We start from the raw sequence: 18,312 nt of genomic DNA on the forward strand, positions 1-18,312 counted from the left end.
GCCATGATTGGAGGTACAAGGTCACAGTTCAACAAGATCACCCCATTGGGTGTTATGGTTTCCCTAACACCACAGTGATCCAGGTCAGCTTCTTTTCATCCCTCCCCTCCGCAGTTGTGGGGGAAATAAAATTCCCCAGCACAGAGGATTCGGAGATGCACACAGCATTTCTAGTGCTGGAAGGACCCTAGGAGCTCCAGTGTCACTACTTGAACAGGCTCAGAGCTAAGCCAGCAGGGAAGAGGAGTTGCCATCCCAAGTCTGGACAGTCCTTAGCAAATCCCTCCATCACTGGGGAACAGCACTTTGCTCTTCAGAGACCTCTATAGATCATGCACTTGCCCCATTCTAGCTAGGAGACAGCCTGCAGATTATGGATGCTATTCCTATGCTGCACAAGCAGCCAATCACTGATCCACATGCAAAAGGTACCACAAAGCTGCTGCTAGATTGGAGGGTCTCAGACCTCTGCGCCATGCAGCTGTCATTACAGTGACTCCAAGCACCCCAGACCAGCATGCGGTTAGTCTGGAGTAAGCGATCAGACTGCTCCGGAAGAACCCAAATATGCACTCACACCATGCACAGGCGGCTAGCTAGAACCTGCCCACTCCTGCATTCACTCAATGCCTGCCTGGCCTGATGCAGAAATCCTCTCAATAGGTGGCTTGGAGACAGACAGCAGATCCAATTCATCCTTCCAAACATTTTCAGCCCTTTCTGGAGTGACTGTTGAGCTTCTGACTTGCTCTCTTTCCCGGTCTTCTCCTGGCTTGCTCTTAGTAGGGCCACCTTTCCTAGGAGTTCTCTCTCTGCTCTGCCTCTTTTTAACCATATCAGGAGAGTCCTCTGTCCTGCTTTCATGCTCAATTTCAGCATCCTGCTTCTGTCTTTGTTCTGCTCCAAGACCCAACTGGCCTTTAGTATCTGGGAAGACATCCCACCGGTCCACAGCCACAATAGGAGGCTCACACGCTGACTGCAAGACATGGTCATTCTCAGAATATAACTCTGGTATAAGCTCAGATAGCTCCAGAGCCCACAGCTGATCTAAAGCTGCTTCCATTTTTCCATCCTTCTGGGATGGAAAGGCTGAATTATCCCTGAAAATGGCCTGCTCTGCCGATTCCTTGGGTGTCTGCCCCTTCACTTGGCTGGTTATGCTAGGGCTAGAAACAGGAACAGTTGTGAGCTTGGTCTCAGTTCTGTGCTCTTTCTTTTCAGTGGCTTTTGCCTCATCAAGCCCCAGACTGTGGGCCTCTGCACTAGAAGGAACAGACAGAGATTCCGTCTTGGAGGATATCATGGCCTGCGACACCTCTCTAGGAGGATTTGACTTTTGGCTCAGCCTGACTGAGCTCAAAGAAAGCACATGATCCCCAAAAGGAGCAGAAATAGCAAAGTCCTCTGGAAGTGACTGACCCATCCGAGCCACAGAGCGGAGCTGTGGAGTGGTGGCAGAACGTCCTGGAATAGCTGCAACTGCAGCGCTGCTGCCTTCTTCTTCAATATGAAGGACTTCCAAGGTGGCAGGTGGCAGCAGGGCTGGTAGGTCCCTGCTGTGGCCTGTCCCATGGGGTTTTGACTGGGGCAGCAGAACTGTACGGGAAGGAGAGTCGATTGAGTCTGGATTTGTTGGGCTGGAAAGCAGCTCCAGGGAGGGTTCAGAAATCAGTGACAGAGTGGAAACAGCCTGTAAAAACGAGACAAAAAAAAGAGGAACAGAGAGGGGGGAAGATAGAGACAGAGGTGAGGAAAGGAAAAGAACAAGGCACAACATGGCAGAACAATCAAAGCCTGCAAACCACAGAGCCCTCCTGACATGAAGCCATGAAGGTAGCCGGGATGGACAAGTGGGACCTCAGAGTGTGGAATGTGAACACACAGCTGTGCCCCTTCTCAAAGGAGGGTGCTGGGAATGAGGAAAGATCATGCAGCCATTCATTGAGTACTTTTTCTTAGGCTCTTCAAAGCCGCAGTTAATTCTTTCTCCTGTAAATGGGGCTGGTGCATCTGCCCCAAGGGCCCAGCCCATTAGACCAAGACTGATAGTCACATTAGCAACTTTCTCTGAATCAGACACTTGCATTAATTTGCATAGAAATTTACATACTTTTCGAAGAAAACAATGAAGCATGTAAGCCATAATATTTGCCTCCCTGATACAGTAGCCTCGGGGCACTCACGGCAAGAGGAGTACATGACTCAGGCTCTGGCCTGCTCAAATCACAAGGCTCTTCTCTGGGTCGAATACATGATGAATCAGAGGGAAGCATTCTAGGACTTCAGAGGCTGTCCTTCGGGAGCCCTGCATTTAACTCTTCTTCCTCACCCATCCCACTTTTCTTGCCCCTTTTATATTTGGGTGAGAGAAGTATACATTTTGTTCCAAAACATGCTCTGAAATGGTCAGGGGCAGGTACTCTGGTTTTAGTTCTCCATTGCTTATATTTTAAAGCTGATAGATCATGGCTCTGATCCTGTCCACTATGTCAGCTCCTACGTGACAAACAGGAATTCTTTCCATTTCCTTACGGGAGTAGAAATTAGCGTGGCTTGTTGTGTGCACTCCCAAACCAGCCACTGTGGCCTACTAAGTCTGCCACTGCACCCAATGACTCCTGATTTGGGGAATTTACCCACGTAAAAGGATCATTTTTAAATCAAGTTTATAGCCCATTTCCTTACAGAGTTAGCCTATAGTCACTTTTTTGGGGGGCGGGGGGGAGGGGGAGGAGTATCACAGCTGAGATCACTTGGTCTGCCACTGATAAAAGGATTTCTCATTCTCCCTCTTACAGCTACATTTGGGCAGCCAGTGAGGCCTCTTACCACAAGAGGGACAGCTCAGTAGAGCACTTAGCATGACAGTGGCAGCAAGAGCCTCTGTGTTCTAATCCTAGCTCCGACACCAACTCATTCCGGGGTTTAATTTCCCTTTTTTAGTATTAGGGATAATGGCTGGAATTTTCAAAGGTGCCTAAGGGAGTTGGGTGTTTAACCCCCATGGGAATTGGGTGTCTAACTCTCATGGGCTCCTTTGAAAATTCCAGCCAACACAATTTACTTACCTCATTGGGTGTTGTCATGATTAAAGTGCTAGAATTCATTTGGATGCAGGCAAAACCCTCCAGCAGATGGAAGCCACAGGCCCTTCCAGCTTAGGGGACTGGAGTGTCTATGCCAGGGGTCGGCAACCTTTCAGAAGTGGTGTGCCGAGTCTTCATGTATTCACTCTGATTTAAGGTTTCGTGTGCCAGTAATACATTTTAACGTTTTTAGAAGGTCTCCTTCTAGAAGTCTATAATATATAACTAAACTATTGTTGTATGGAAAGTAAATAAGGTTTTTAAAATGTTTAAGAAACTTCATTTGAAATTAAATTAAAATGCAGAGCTCCCCGGATCGGTGGCCAGTGTGAGTGCCACTGAAAATCAGCACCCGTGCCATAGGTTGCCTACCCCTGGTCTATGCAATCACAGAACTTGTCTGTGATGTCAGACTGCCAAGCTAAGCAGGACTGGGATTGGTACGCATCTGAATGGGAGACCTCTCTAGGAAAACCCAAAGGGCAGCAGAAAGCGATGCTAGTGATTCATTACAGGGCACTCTTCCCTCCGAGCTATAGTTTGTAAGCACAGAGACACTCTGGCAGTAAAGGTGCTATATTGAAGTGTATTAATTATTAGAAAACTCCTGTGTGTTTACACTATTTGTTCTCCCTTACAGACCAACTGCCCTCTGAAGCATAGATGCCATGGTTAAGGCGTTCCTATTTTTACCTGAGTTTGGGACAAAATTTTCAAGCTTTCTAAAATCCAGTCATTTTCAAAGTAAGGTTGCTTATTTTGCTCTAAAAATCATTTTTCCAACATGTTAAAAATATTAAAATGAATGCAGCAGTTAATGTATAAAGAGCTGCACTACAATAGGAGGCTGGTTAATGCAGACACCAAGTCACATAGTAAGGAGGAATCACATGTCAGAGATGCGAAAGGTGCAAAACTCGTGCATTCAGTAACCTCAGTGCCCAGCTGACTGATAAGCCGAACAACACAATCAAATGGATTCTGTAAGCGAACAGAATGAGCAACTCATTAAGGTTAATGCATCAGCCTGCAACAGCACCTTTTACTCTATGGCTTGCAGAAAACTGAACTAAAAGCAAACAAAGCCCACATCACCCACCCACACGCTGTCATTTCTGTCTGGACTTTGTCCTCCTGGCTTTAATCAATCATCTTTCTTAGCATGTTTGCCTTATTCCTCTCTGCCTCTCTCATACACGCACAGGACTGGAGCTCAGAAGTAAGGACAGCCTTTCATCTCTCACAGTTACAGAGTACACTGCAGAGCAGGGCATCAACATTTGACATGCAAAGACCTGCTGCTCCCTGCCTCTATTCATGGTCCCACCAAAGCGAAATAGGCCAGACACCTTGTCAATTCAACTGTGCAACTGAGCTAGCACATGAGAGCAGAACTGAGGGGTGAAAAACAAAAAGGAAGAGGGGAAGAGTGAAACAACTGGGAGGTGAGAGAAAAGGGAAAGTAACTGCTGGGAGCAGGTGGTGATGTCAACAGAGGAGGTTGACAAGAAACAGACAAGTGGCCAAGAGCGGAGGTTTTGGAACATAATTTATCAATTAAACATTAAAGTCCCCAGGACCAGATACTATTCACCTGAAAGCTCTGAAGGAACTCAAATATGAAATGGCAGAACTATTAACTGTGGTATATAACCTACTGCTTAAATCAGACTCTGTACCACATGACTGGTGGATAGCTAACGTGACACCAATTTTAAAAAAAGACTCTGGGGTGATCCTGCCCATTAACTGGCTGAGAAGCCTAACTTCAGTACCAGGCAAATTGGTTGAAACTACAGTAAAAAAAACCTCAAATCATCAGACACAGATGAACACAATATGTCGGGGAAGAGTCAACAGCTTTTGTAAAGGGAAATCATGTCTCACCAATCTATTAGACTTCTTTGAGGGGGTCAACAAACATGTGGAAAAGGGTGATCGAGCGGATACAGTGCACTTGGACTTCCTGAAAGCCTTTGACAAGGTTCCTCACCAAATGCTCTTAAGTAAAATAAGCAGTCATAGGATAAGAGGGAAGGTCTTCTCATGGATCAGTCACAGATTAAAAGACAGGAAACAAAGGGTCGGAATAAATGGTCAGTTTTCACATTGGAGAGAAGTAAACATCAGGGTCTCTCAAGGATCTGTACTGGGACCAGTGTTGTTCAATATATTCATAAATGTATATGGAAAAAGGGATAAACAGTGAGGTGGCAAAGTTTGCAGATGACATAAGAATTACTAAAGGTAGTTAAGTCCAAAGCAAACTGCAAAGAGTTACAAAGGGATCTCACAAAACTGAATGACTGGGCAACAAAATGGCAGATGAAATTCAATGTAGATAAATGCAAAGTAAAGCACACTGGAAAACGATCCTGTGACGTTGTGCAGTCTATATGGTTTTATAAAAACTTGATAATAAGTCAATATAATGTAACTGAGATAGTTTTAGAGAAAATACGGTAATAAGTGAATGTAAGTAACTGGGATATGCCTCATGCAAAAGGTCTCTTGTAAGGTATCATTACAAAGCTTATAATCTACTGAGTGTGATCATCTGATTTGTATAAATGTACCACTCTTGTATCTAAAACTAGAAATATAAAATGTAACTCTGAGGGCCTATTGTAATTGTGTAAAGTGTGGACCATTAATGATGGTTTGGAATCTTGATGACTCCCATTGTCTGCAGATGGCTGTATTTACCTGTGAGTCTTCCTGTATATGTGTGTGCTGGCAAGTGAGTAATGAAGTCTTGCAGTGACATGTGATCATGTCACCTGAACTGGAATCCATCTTTAACCTGGTGCTTTTCCAGTGAGGGGGGGTGGAAACCCAGAGAGACAAAGAGTTCCCGCCTTATGCAAAAGATATATAAAGGGGGGGAAGAGAACAGAGAGGGAGAGAAGCCATCATGAAGAATCCCCTAGCTACCACCTGAGCTGCAACAAGAGCTGTACCAGGGGAAAGAATTGTGCCCAGGCCTGGAAGGTGTCCAGTCTGAGAAAAACTTACTGAAACATCTCTGAGGGTGAGATTATCTGTATTTAGTTTGATTAGGCATAGATTTGCGCATTTTATTTTATTTTGCTTGGTGACTTACTTTGTTCTGTCTGTTACTACTTTGAACCACTTAAATCCTACTGTCTGTATTTAAATAAAATCACTTTTTGTTTAGTAATTTACTCAGAGTATGTATTAATACCTGGGGGAGCAAACAACTGTGCATATCTCTCTATCAGTGTTATAGAGGGCGAACAATTTATGAGTTTGCCCTGCATAAGCTTTATGCAGGGTGAAACGGATTTATTTGGGTTTAGACCCCATTGGGAGTTGGGCATCTGAGTGCTAAAGACAAGCACGCTACTGCGAGCTGTTTTCAGGTAAACTTGCAGCTTTGGGACAAGTGATTCAGACCCTGGGTCTGTGTCTGGAGCCAGACGGGAGTGTCTGGCTCAGCAAGACAGGGGGCTGGAGTCCTGAGCTGGCAGGGAAAACAGAAGCAGGGGTAGTCTTTGCACATCGGGTGGCAGCTCCCAAGGGGGTTTCTGTGATCAGTTTTCACATTGGAGAGAAGTAAACATCAGGGTCTCTCAAGGATCTGTACTGGGACCAGTGTTGTTCAATATATTCATAAATGTATATGGAAAAAGGGATAAACAGTGAGGTGGCAAAGTTTGCAGATGACATAAGAATTACTAAAGGTAGTTAAGTCCAAAGCAAACTGCAAAGAGTTACAAAGGGATCTCACAAAACTGAATGACTGGGCAACAAAATGGCAGATGAAATTCAATGTAGATAAATGCAAAGTAAAGCACACTGGAAAACGATCCCAACTATACAGACAAAATGATGGGGTTTAAATGAGCTGTTACCATTCAAGAAAGATCCTGGAGTCATCATGGATAGTTTTCTGAAAACATCTGCTCAATATGCAGAGGAAATCAAAAAAGGGGATAGATAAGACAGAAAATATCATAAAGCCATAGTATGCCCACACCTTGAATACTGCATGCAGTTCTGGTTACCTCATCTCAAAAACAGAGAGATTAGAATTGGAAAAAATACAGAGAAGGGCAACAAAAATGACTAGGGGTATGGAACAGCTTCCATATGAGGAGAGATTAAAAAGACTGGGACTGGTCAGTTTGGAAAAGAAAACGATCAGATATGATAGAGGTCTATAAAATCACAAATGGTGTTGAAAAAGCAAATAAAGCCGTGTTCTTTTACCCTTTTACATAGCACACGAACCAGGTACCGCTTAATGAAATTAAGTCAGCAGGTTTAACACACACATAAGGAAGTACTTCTTCGCACAACACACAGTCAACCTGTGGAACTTGTTGCCAGGGAATGTTGTGAGGGCCAAAAGCATAACTGGGTTTAAAACAGAGTTAGATAACTTCATGGAGGATAGGTCCATCAATGGCTATTAGCCAAAATGGTCAGGGATGCAACCCCATGCTCTGGATGTCTCTAAACTTCTGACTGCTAGGAGTTGGGACTGGATGACAGTGGATGGATCACTCAATAAATTGCCATGTTCTGTTCACTCCCTCTGAAGCATTTGGCACCAGCCACTGTAGGAAGACAGGATACCAGACTAGACGAGCCATTGATCTAACCCAGTATGGCCATTCTCATAATGGAAATAAAGAGAAATAGATATGGAGATGTTTATGCAGTCTCGACACCACTGGAGTAGCTGTAAGTTTCAGTTACACAGTTAGGCACGTCAGCATCTCACAGAAATGTAACTTCATACAGTAACTCCTGTCCCGGTTAACATTGTTACGTTGCAGATCACTTAGAGAACATGCTCATTTAAAGTTGCACAAAGCTCCTTTATAACGTTTGGCAGCCGCCTGCTTTGTCCACTGCTTGCAGGAAGGAGCTAGTTGGTGGGGGCTTGGAACCAGGGTGGGCCAGCAGCCCCCCCATCAGCTTCCCATTCCCCTAAGTTCCCTGTGCAGCAGCCGACGAGCAGGTTATCAATTGCCAGCAGTTCAGCTGTCCCTCCCCCCACTGCCGTGTGTTGCTCCTGCCCTCTGCCTTGGAGCTGCTCCCTGGAGCCTCCTGCTTGCTGTGCAGGGGGGTGGGAGCTGATGTCAGGGTGTCCCCCTCCCCCCGGCTCCTGTACCCCATCACCTGTCTCAACTTGCTGATCTGCTTAAAAAGGCAGTATACTTAGAATGGGGTCAGCGTACTTAAAAGGGCAATGTGCGTCTCTCTCACACACATGGTGTTTGTGTGTGTGTCTCTCTCTCTCACACAAACTCACAATGTGTGTGTGTGTGTCACACACACACACACACACACACACACACACACACACACACACACACACACACAGTCTTTTGTCTGGCGAAAAAAATTCCCTGGAACCTAACGCCTCCCCATTTACATTAATTCTTATGGGGAAATTGGATTCGTTTAACATCATTTCGCTTAAAGTAACATTTTTCAGGAACACAACTGCAACTTTAAGCAAGGAGTTACTGTATTTATGAAACCAAAATTATTTAAAAAACAAAACCAAACAGTCCCTAACCCTTGCTGTCGAGGGTAACTTCGGAAACCCAAATGCACGGTCCAAATTTTCTGGTTTGCTCCCTGGGCTCAGCCACCAACACAGCTAGGAAACAAGCAAGGGGGACAAGAGTATTCGGAGACTAACGGCCCAGCCAAACACCACCCATCCTGCCAGGCAGCTTTTACTAGTGCTCTGATCTTTAGTCTCCCAGCCTTTCCAATGACTGTAAGACAGTCGAGCCCCCAGGCTTACAGACTCCCGACCCCAAGTGTCTCTTCTGGAGAAGAGACACAAAAGGCTGGAAAGCTGAAGTCCTTAGGCTGCAGGAGGACGTTTCTCAGCCATCAAGAGTCCGCTTGTGTATACCTGTGCTTAGTGCCAGTAGCCACAATGAGATTTTATTTGCTAAACATTGACAATGTCATGAACATATGGCTGCTGAACAGGTTATCCTGCAGCTTCTAAGTCACCTGTCTCTGGCTTGAATAATAGACTTGGGGCTATCAAAGAGGGAATTCTTTTCTACCCTAACTGCACAGTTGAATAAACTGTCAATTTTCAACATACAGAAGGTTAATATGCTCTGGACTAGAGATGTTATCGTTTAATATATTATTGATGTGAGAACAAAAGGTGAACAGCCAAGTGACAAAATCTGCAGGTGATGCAAGATTAAGTTAGTCAAGACTAGAGAAGACTCTGAGGAACTTCATAAGATCCTAACAAAACTAGGTGATTGGGCCACATGATAGCCAATTAAATTCATTGCAACAAATGCAAAATAATGTAAATTATTCCTTCCAAATGTAAAGTCCTCACACCCATTTCTGGTTTCTAAATTAACTGTAAACACTTAAGAGAAACAGGCAGCTCAATGAAAGCCTTTGCTCCATACATAGAATGACAGAATATCAGGGTTGGAAGGGACCTCAAGAGGTCATTTAGTCCAACCCCCTGCTCAAACCAGGACCAATCCCCAGACAGATTTTTACCCCAGATCCCTAAATGGCCCCCTCAAGGATTGAACTCACAACACTGGATTTAGCAGGCCAGTGCTCAAACCACTGAGCTATCCGTCCCCCCGCATAGCAGCAGTCAAAAAAGCAAATGATGGTAGGGCGCACAAGGAATGAAAACACTGAAAATCTAATGTCATAAATCCATGGTACCCTCTCCCCCATTCTGGAATATTTTCTTGAGCTCTGGTTGCTCATCTAAAAACAATAAATAAATACAGTGGGAACAGAGGGCATTCAGGTGACAAAAATGGTCAGAGGCCTGGAGAAGCTTTCATATGAAGACAGATTGAAAAGATTGGGACTTTACTGGATTAGGGTGAAAAAAAAGACTTAAGGGGGGATATGGTAGAAATACACAAAATAATGAGTGTTATAAAGAGGGTAAGTCAGGCACTCCTACTTTACCCTCACTCATAATAGAAGAGAGATTCAATTCAAGTAAAATCCAAAATATTAAAAAGCATATAATGGAATCTTTTAGTAATCTTGCTAAGATTGTGGCATAAATGATATCATGTGGCAATGAGTTCCACAGGTTAGCTATGCATGGTAAGAAAAAGTATTATACATCTGAAAGGATGAGACCATCCAATGTTTGTGTGAGCATGTGTGATATCTATATAAAAATCTTATGTAAGGGATACAAACCCTCTCACTCCAGGTCATAAGGTAACCACTAACTGAGGAAGCAACTTCCCTCATGGGCAGGTTATTCTCCGCCCCCTCCCCCTTCAACCTTCCTCTCAACCAGCTGGTACTAGCCAGTGAAATAGCTGGATCGTTGGTCTGATCCAGTATGAAAATTCGGATGTTCCAGCAGATGTGTTGATGCAGCACGTCCCATCCTCCTGCCCCAAAAGGCTTAGACGTCAACCCCATTTTTACCTGAACCCAACTCTGGAAATTTCTTGCCCTTTGAGATGAAATCTTTACTGCCCAAATCATCTGCCTGGAAGTCTCAAAAATCATCTCCCATCTTCCTGATTGGGAAAAATCAAGGGCAACAAAGGAGATATCCTCTAGAGCAGCAGAGGCTGGTCTTTGCCAGTAAATAGATGGGTTCCTCTTATTAGATTACAACCCACCAAAATGGACTCTACACTTAGAAGAACTCAGCTCCTATCTGTTGCCAACAAAGCATTTCACTTCACTGTGAATCACACACTATCACACTCATCCCTATCCCCCACAAAAGATATCCCCACCGTACAAATTGGTGTTGCTGGGTAACAGGTGCAGTTAATCATTATTTCAATGAAGTGTTTTTCCTGAATCAGAACAAAAAAGTGGGCACTACACCAGCTGGGATTTCCCCTCATGATGTTGACAGAGATAGGCATTGCCTTGATCCAGTGCTTGGCATGGGGAGAAACACCCCTGAATGCTAACTAAGCACTTGGGACGACACAGCAGCAGTTACATCAGAAAATCCTCCCTGCTTCCAAGAGACTTCTGGACATTATGAGACCTGCACTTGGCATCAGCATATCCTATCTATTGCTCACCACTTCAGAAGATTAGCCTAGTTCCTTTGAATGCTACACTAGGGCAAACCCTGACAGATCTTAATTTACAAGTCTCTGCATTATCCACACCAGATATGAGACTTCATCACACCAATCACACCTGCAGCAGCACTTTGACAGCACTAATACGCCACCGAGAATTGACTGGTACAAGGAGTAACGGTTGCAATGGGTGATCTGAGGAGAGGAGGCGGTCAGTAGAAATGGACGACAGACAAGTGAGTGGAGAACACAAGATCAGAAGTTATTACGGTTGGGCACCTTGAAGTCCGAGAGAGATGCCATCAGCTCATCCAGTTCTCTTGTGGCTGAAGAAGCAGATATGCGAGTCTGCTGCTGGCTGGAGGTGACCCGCTGTGGGCTGCTCACCTCACTCTGGTTCACAGTGATGGCAGGGCTGATAAAAAACAAAACCACACACGTTACATTTGAACATGGTGGTGGTGAAAAATCCCAGGCGGACAGCCTCAGCTCTTGGGATTCTGTTTATTCCCAGGACAGGTACAGCAAGGAAAACAGCACAGCCAGATTCCCCACACTTGGACCCCAAATACGCCGCAACAGGCCTTCCAGGAAATCCGCTTTTGTGGCACTTCCAACCCTTTGCTCTCTCTAGGAGACTGCCAAAGATGCCAATTAGTGCAGTTGTGGTAGTTTGTGATACGAACAACCATCCATTAGGCACTAGACTGAGACCCACCCAATTTATTTGGTCAGATGGTGACAATTTTCAGTCAGCATAACTGGGTTCAAAACAGAATGAGATAAGTTCACGGAGGACAGGTCCATCTGGATTTACCATTTGGGGATACATGTTCAAAGGGACCCATTATACACTTATCTGTTTTTCCAACGTTAGCAGCTTCTGACTCAATGGCAGTTGCAGTAAATCTGAGCCCAAAAAAGAAGCAGACATGGCCACAATCTTCAACTTCCTCCTTGACCTTCCCCAGTTTGGAGAGAGCAAATCCCCTCATTACCAAGGAAACAGGAGGCCATCTGCCCAGCCAGTACTGCACTCTCCTAACTGCTGTCATTAAATTGTGTGGAGTCACTAACCCCCCTCTGTCCCAACGCCCCCGGCACCCAAGGGAACAGTAGCTGGGTCAGTACTCACACTGGACTTGGCACAGAGCTCTCCAGTTCATCCAAAAGGCTCTCCACACTGGGACGCACATCCTCAATCCCACGCCCTCCGTTCCGCTTTGGCTTCTCTTTTGTAGGGGGTGCTGCCTTCACCCCCAAAGAGCTAGTGCTCTCTGGGGCAACAGTGAGGTCCAGTCCCACTGGGCAGGGAGGGGCTCCTGCTGGCTTCATCTTACAGGAAAAGAAACAGAGTCAATAGACCCTCACTTACAGTGGAAAGAGAGGCAGGTACAATATGGGGAGGGCAAAAAGGAGGCTGAACTGGGCAGGGGAGAAAAAAAAAAAAAGAGTTACAGGGAGATTTATACATGGAGGGAGGTGTGAGATCCAGGCATCAACATACCTAGCACTGACACATGGGTCATCACTTCCTACCTGTTGGGAAGCCACTAGGGGGATTGTGCTGAACAGCGTTCAGTTCTAGGAGCAGTCGGTCCAGTTCTGACAGGTTGCTGCCCAATGAAGAGCTCATCATGGTGGGAGATGGTTCTGCAGACTTCTGCTTGTTGGGAAAACTGGGTTGAGAGGGAAAAGAGGAGTGTAAAACTGGAGTCACCCCCCTTTGGGGTGACAGATAAAGCATGGTGGGGTCTGGGGAAAGCTTTGTAACAAGAGCCCCACAGGCACCTTGTCAGGAACCCAAGACATTTAACGTACACACTAAAAATACAATCAATAAATGCACTCAGCACAGTATCAGCTGGTGCTCATTGTTGGCGCACATTAGCAACAAAGCAGCTGATCAGCTGTGTCCTCCCTCTGCAATAGCAGCAATGAACAAAGATTTCTATGGCTGCACGTAGCACAGGGTTAACAAACTGCAGATCTGGGATATGCAGAAGAGAAGCAGAACCATTAGCCAGCATAGAAGAAAGTCATTTGTTTCCACTGACATCACAAAAGCAAGAAAGAAATTCCCTCCTTGAGGAAGAGGTGAAGCATGGCTGGTTTAGAGGAAGGGAAGGCAACTGAAGTACATACCCCACCCAGCATTCTGCTGTCTAGCCCAGGGATGGGCAAACTTTTTGGGCCGAGGGCCACATCTGGGTGGGGTTAGGGTGCAGGAGGGAGTGCAGTGTGTGGGAGGGGGTGCGGTGTGCAGGAAGCGGCTCAGGGCAAGATATTGGGGCAGAGGAAGGGTGCAGGGTGTATGAGGGGGCTCTGGGAAGGGGGTTGGGATGCCGGAGGGGTGCGGAGTGCAAAGGGGGCTCAGGGCAGAGGTGCAGGAGAGATGTGGACTGCGGAAGGGGGCTCAAGGCAGGGGTTGGGGTGCAGGTGGGGTGCAAGGTGCAGGCAGGGAGCTTAGGGCAGGGAGTTGGGGGGTGGGGTGCAGGTGGGGTTTGGGCTCTGGCCCAGCGCCGCTTACCTAAAGTGGCTCCAGGGTGGCAGCGGTGCACACTGGGGCCACGGCAGGCTCCCTCCCTGCCCTGTCCCCGGCCCCACGCTGCTCCAGGAAGTGCTGCGGGGAGCGGGGGCGGAGGGCTTCGCATGTGCTGCCCTTGCCACCCCTCCAGGTACCTCCCCTGAAGCTCCCATTGGCCGCAGTTCCCCATTCCCGGCCAATGGGAGCTGTGGGGGGTGCTGCCTGGAGGCAAGGGCAATGCACAGAGCCCTCTGCCCCCGGTCCGGGGGCCGCAGGGAAGTGGTGCCAGCCACTTCTGAGAACAGCGCGGGGCCCGCAGCGCCATCGGAGGCAGTCCTGCAGGCCGGATCCAAAGCCCTGAGGGGCCGGATCCAGCCTGCAGGCCGTAGTTTGTCCACCCCTGGTCTAGCCTCCTTAACGACTAAGTGATAAAACAGCATACAGCAGGGTACATGGTGACAGAAACCCACCAGCAAGGCATAAGGTCTCTCTTTAAGCCCCAATAAACTGCTACACAATCCTTCACCTTCTAGGGTGCTACTCCACTTAAACAATTTTTAATGACCATCATAATACCACATTAAATATGGACATTTAATGTTATTTTAATATAGAACTGTGTGTGATGTTTGTTTTAGATACTACTTATCCCTTAGGGATATTCTGCACCCCCCACTCCCCATTTTCATACCAATACTTAGCACTTGAAGTGCTTTGCATCTTCAGAGTGCTGTAGACATGAATCTTTGCAACCACTCTGGGAGGGAAGTAAGTTTACCACAGTTTATCAGATAGGAAAAATTGAGGCACAGAGAGAAGTGATTTCTTTAATGTCACAAAACAAGTTAGTTTCCAATCTGGATTAGAAATCAACACTTCCTGGCTGCCAGTCCTGTGACCGACAATCACACCCACTATCTATCTCCCTGCCATATCAGAATGGTATTGTTACAGGCTTTAGGACTCCACAAAGCCTACAGTACAAATGACAACCCTGGAGTTCCAGAATATGACCAGTGGCTACCCCCATCTTGAATCTGAAGGTGAAGTCCACCGATGTTGTAGTCCCAGTGTGCAATGTGTCAGCTTGATCCACGCAGCCAGGCTGCACCTCTTGCTGGGACCCGCCAGCCATGCCCCGAGATTAACAAACAAGGGAAGCTGCAAACTGCTCCATTTTGTGCCATTTGCATGCAGTCCTCATGCCCCTGGCAACTGCCATTACTGCTTGAGTTGGGAAAGGTTTGGGCATCCATGTTTGGGTGTGTCTACACTGCAATGTAGACCAGGATGAGTAGAACTCAGGTTAACAGATCCTGGGTTTGTTCATCTAGGGCTTCAGCTCTTGTAACCTCAGGTTAGGAATGGCTGAACCCTGGGTGCCAACCTGGGGCTCCACTGTCTACACTGCATTACACAGGCCTGAGTCCAGCCACCCAAATCCCAGACTTCCTAGCGCCCTCCCAAACTGTGGCCACTCTAGCCCTTTGTTCATGATGCACTGTGGGAAAACTGGACTATCCACCAAAAATATCAGCCATAGGATTGTGGGATACTTTTGGCAGACTGCCAGAGCATGAGTCCAGTGGGGCTGCATCAACACAGCAAACCAACAGGGCTTGAACCCTGGGTCCCAGCTTGACTCAGGTTTGGACCTTTCAGCACTGTAGGGCCCTGGGACCTTGGGTTAGTGCAATCTGTGTGTAGATGGAAGGGGATTACAGCTGAGCCTGAGTCTGAACCCTGGGTTTACATTGCTTACCCTTAGGGTATGTCTACACTGCACTAAAACGCCCGCGGCTGGACCATGTCAGCAGACTTGGGCTCGCTTGGCTATCAAGCCTGAGCCTGAACATCTGCACTGCAGTTTAAGCCTGGGCTCTGGGGTCCTGGCCCAAGCGTCTACCCTGCAATTTTATAGCCCAAGGCCCACAAACCCCAGTCAGCTGACAGGGGACAGCTCAGGTGGTTTAGTGCAGCGTAGATGTACCTTTAATGGCTTTAACCAGAATGAGGACTGTCAGGCTGCTGCTGAACTAATTCAAGAACCAGCTTTCATTGTGATCAGCAGAAAGAACTGACGTGGTTAGAACTGGTCATGGATCAGGAAAAAGTCTCAGCTGCAGCAACTTAAAAGGGACTGTGCAGTTTGGGGAGGCGGCTGGAAGCAGCTCTCGGGCTCCTAGAGCTGCAGGGGGAGTTCTATTAACTTGAGAAAGAAAGTAACAGCAGCAGAAATTGGAACACTGAAAAAGCCGTCTCCCTGTTCTTGCTACTTTTCCACAGTCGGCTAATATGAGAGTGCGGGCGGTATTTGTGGCCGTAAATAGTTCTGACTACTACTTCTATCTCCCCTCTAACAAACTGCATCTAGGACGCTTAACATGGGATACAGGAGACTATCCTTTGCATTTTTATGGAGCTGTTCCTCCATAGAGTCAGAGCAGGCTCAGGTTTCCCGTACAGTAACTCCTCACTTAATGTTGTCCCGGTTAACAATGTTCGTTGTTACGTTGCTGATCTATTAGGGAACAGGCTCATTTCAAGTTGCGCAATGCTCCCTTATCACGTTGTTTGGCAGCCGCCTGCTTTGGCCACCGCTTGCAGGATTCCCTGGAAGAGCAGCTCCTCCTCTTGGGGATTAGAACCGGAGGGGCTGGCATCTCCCCATCAGCTCCCCTAAATTCCCTGTAAGGTACGAGACTCAGCAGCTGCCCAGCAGCAGTTCAGGTGCTCCCCCGCTGCTCCTGACCTTCCCTCTGCCTCGGAGCTGCTCTCGGGAGCTTCCTGCTTGCGGGGGGTGGGAGGGGAAGAGAAGAGGGTGCTGATGTCAGGATGTCCCCTTGCTCCTGCCCCCCCCCCCCCGCTCCATACCCCCTCTCCACAAAGGAGAGGAGGGGGACAGGGCTCAGGGACAGAAAGGGGGGAGCTTGCTGGAAGCCAACGCTTCCTGTCTGACCTTCTTAAAAGGGCAGCATACTTGAAGTGGGGCCAGTGTACTTAGAGATGTGTGTTGCCCCTTTATCACTCATGCACACACCCCCAAGCACTTGTGAAAGTCAGCACCTGTGCAGCCGTGCCTGTGCCGTCAGGAGGAGGGAGTGGTGCGCTCTAGCTGGATAGCGTGGGTTCATCATCGTGTTCAGTTTTTGCAGGGAAGTGTTTGCAGCCACTGCCCTGCATCTATTGTGTTTCCTCCCTCCTGCCTCAGTCCATGCTGCCTTGTAGAGTGTGAGGCTATATTAACAACAGCTTGTTAACCCTTGAGGGCTCAGCCAAGTGCTAGTTTGTCATTTAGCAGCAAGACATTCCCTGGGAAATATCCCACCCTCCTACTCCACCACCTCAACCAAGCTTCACACTCATCCATTGTTGGGTACAATATTAAACTGTTTAAAATGGTTTAAAACTTATACTGCATATGTATATAATGTCTCTTGTCTGGCAAAAAAAATTTCCTCCTAACCCCTCCCCCGCACATTTATATTAATTCTTATGGGGAAATTGGCTTCACTTAACATCGTTTTGCATAAAGTCACATTTTTCAGGAACGTAACTACAACATTAAATGAGGAGTTACTGTACAATTGGGAAAAACAAACACAGAAGGTTAAAAGCAACAGAGGGTCCTGTGGCACCTTTGAGACTAACAGAAGTATAGGGAGCATAAGCTTTCGTGGGTAAGAACCTCACTTCTTCAGATGCAAGTAATGGAAGTAATCTCTGCCTCTGGAGATTTCCATTACTTGCATCTGAAGAAGTGAGGTTCTTACCCACGAAAGCTTATGCTCCCTATACTTCTGTTAGTCTCAAAGGTGCCACAGGACCCTCTGTTGCTTTTTACAGATTCAGACTAACACGACTACCCCTCTGATACTTGACAGAAGGTTAAGTGACTTATCCAAGATCAGACAAAGTCATGGGCAGAGTTGGAAACAAAAGCCATTTTTTTCTGATTCTCTGGTGCCCTATTCACTGGATCATGTTGCCTCCTACCCTGCCTATAGAGGGATTAAACCAGCTTTCCCATCTCAAAGTCATTTCCACAAGGCTAAATTAACAATGACCTCCATGAAAAAGGAGTTCTCAGAACTCTAGAGAGCCCTGAGCAGCAAAAACCGAAACAGGATGGGGTGGGGTCAGTATCTGTCTCCCTTCTAAAAAAAGTCACACATCCACAGAGAATGTTCAGTGTTACACTCTCTCCTTCCTTCAGATCAGGCCCCAAGACCTCCCTAGTAGACGCACTATAACAGTGTCCTCCTCCCTTACCTTGTTAGCCAACAGCATGTCCCTGATCTCAGTCAGATCCTCCTTGGTGATCCGAAAGCCCACATTCCCATGGATATGAGGCAACAGCCTGGGGGAAAGACAGCACCATTCAGTTTCACTCCTTCAGGGAACATACAGTCTTCCCCAGGAAACAGAGTGTGGAATCACAGTATTTTACTCACTTTTCCAAAGCAGCGTTATTCTCCAGATGACCACGGATAGCCTTGCGCATCATGGTGTTCTTCCCCATCAGCACAACAGCCTTCCCACGCAGGAACATGCGGATCGACTGCATCTGTTTGGATCCTACATTGTCTGCTCCCATGATGAAGCATTTTGGATAATCATCCAGGAGTTGCTA

The 18,312-nt window shown here is 46.9% G+C and overlaps 1 pseudogene; it reads right to left on the bottom strand.

The window, feature by feature from the left end:
* Window positions 1–17,972, bottom strand: part of LOC101942453 (paxillin-like) — a 31,896-nt pseudogene extending 13,924 nt beyond the window's left edge.
* Between the last annotated feature and the right edge of the window lie 340 nt (window positions 17,973–18,312).

The sequence above is a fragment of the Chrysemys picta genome, unplaced genomic scaffold, assembly GCF_011386835.1.
Source record: "Chrysemys picta bellii isolate R12L10 unplaced genomic scaffold, ASM1138683v2 scaf147, whole genome shotgun sequence".
Lineage (NCBI taxonomy): Eukaryota > Metazoa > Chordata > Testudines > Emydidae > Chrysemys > Chrysemys picta.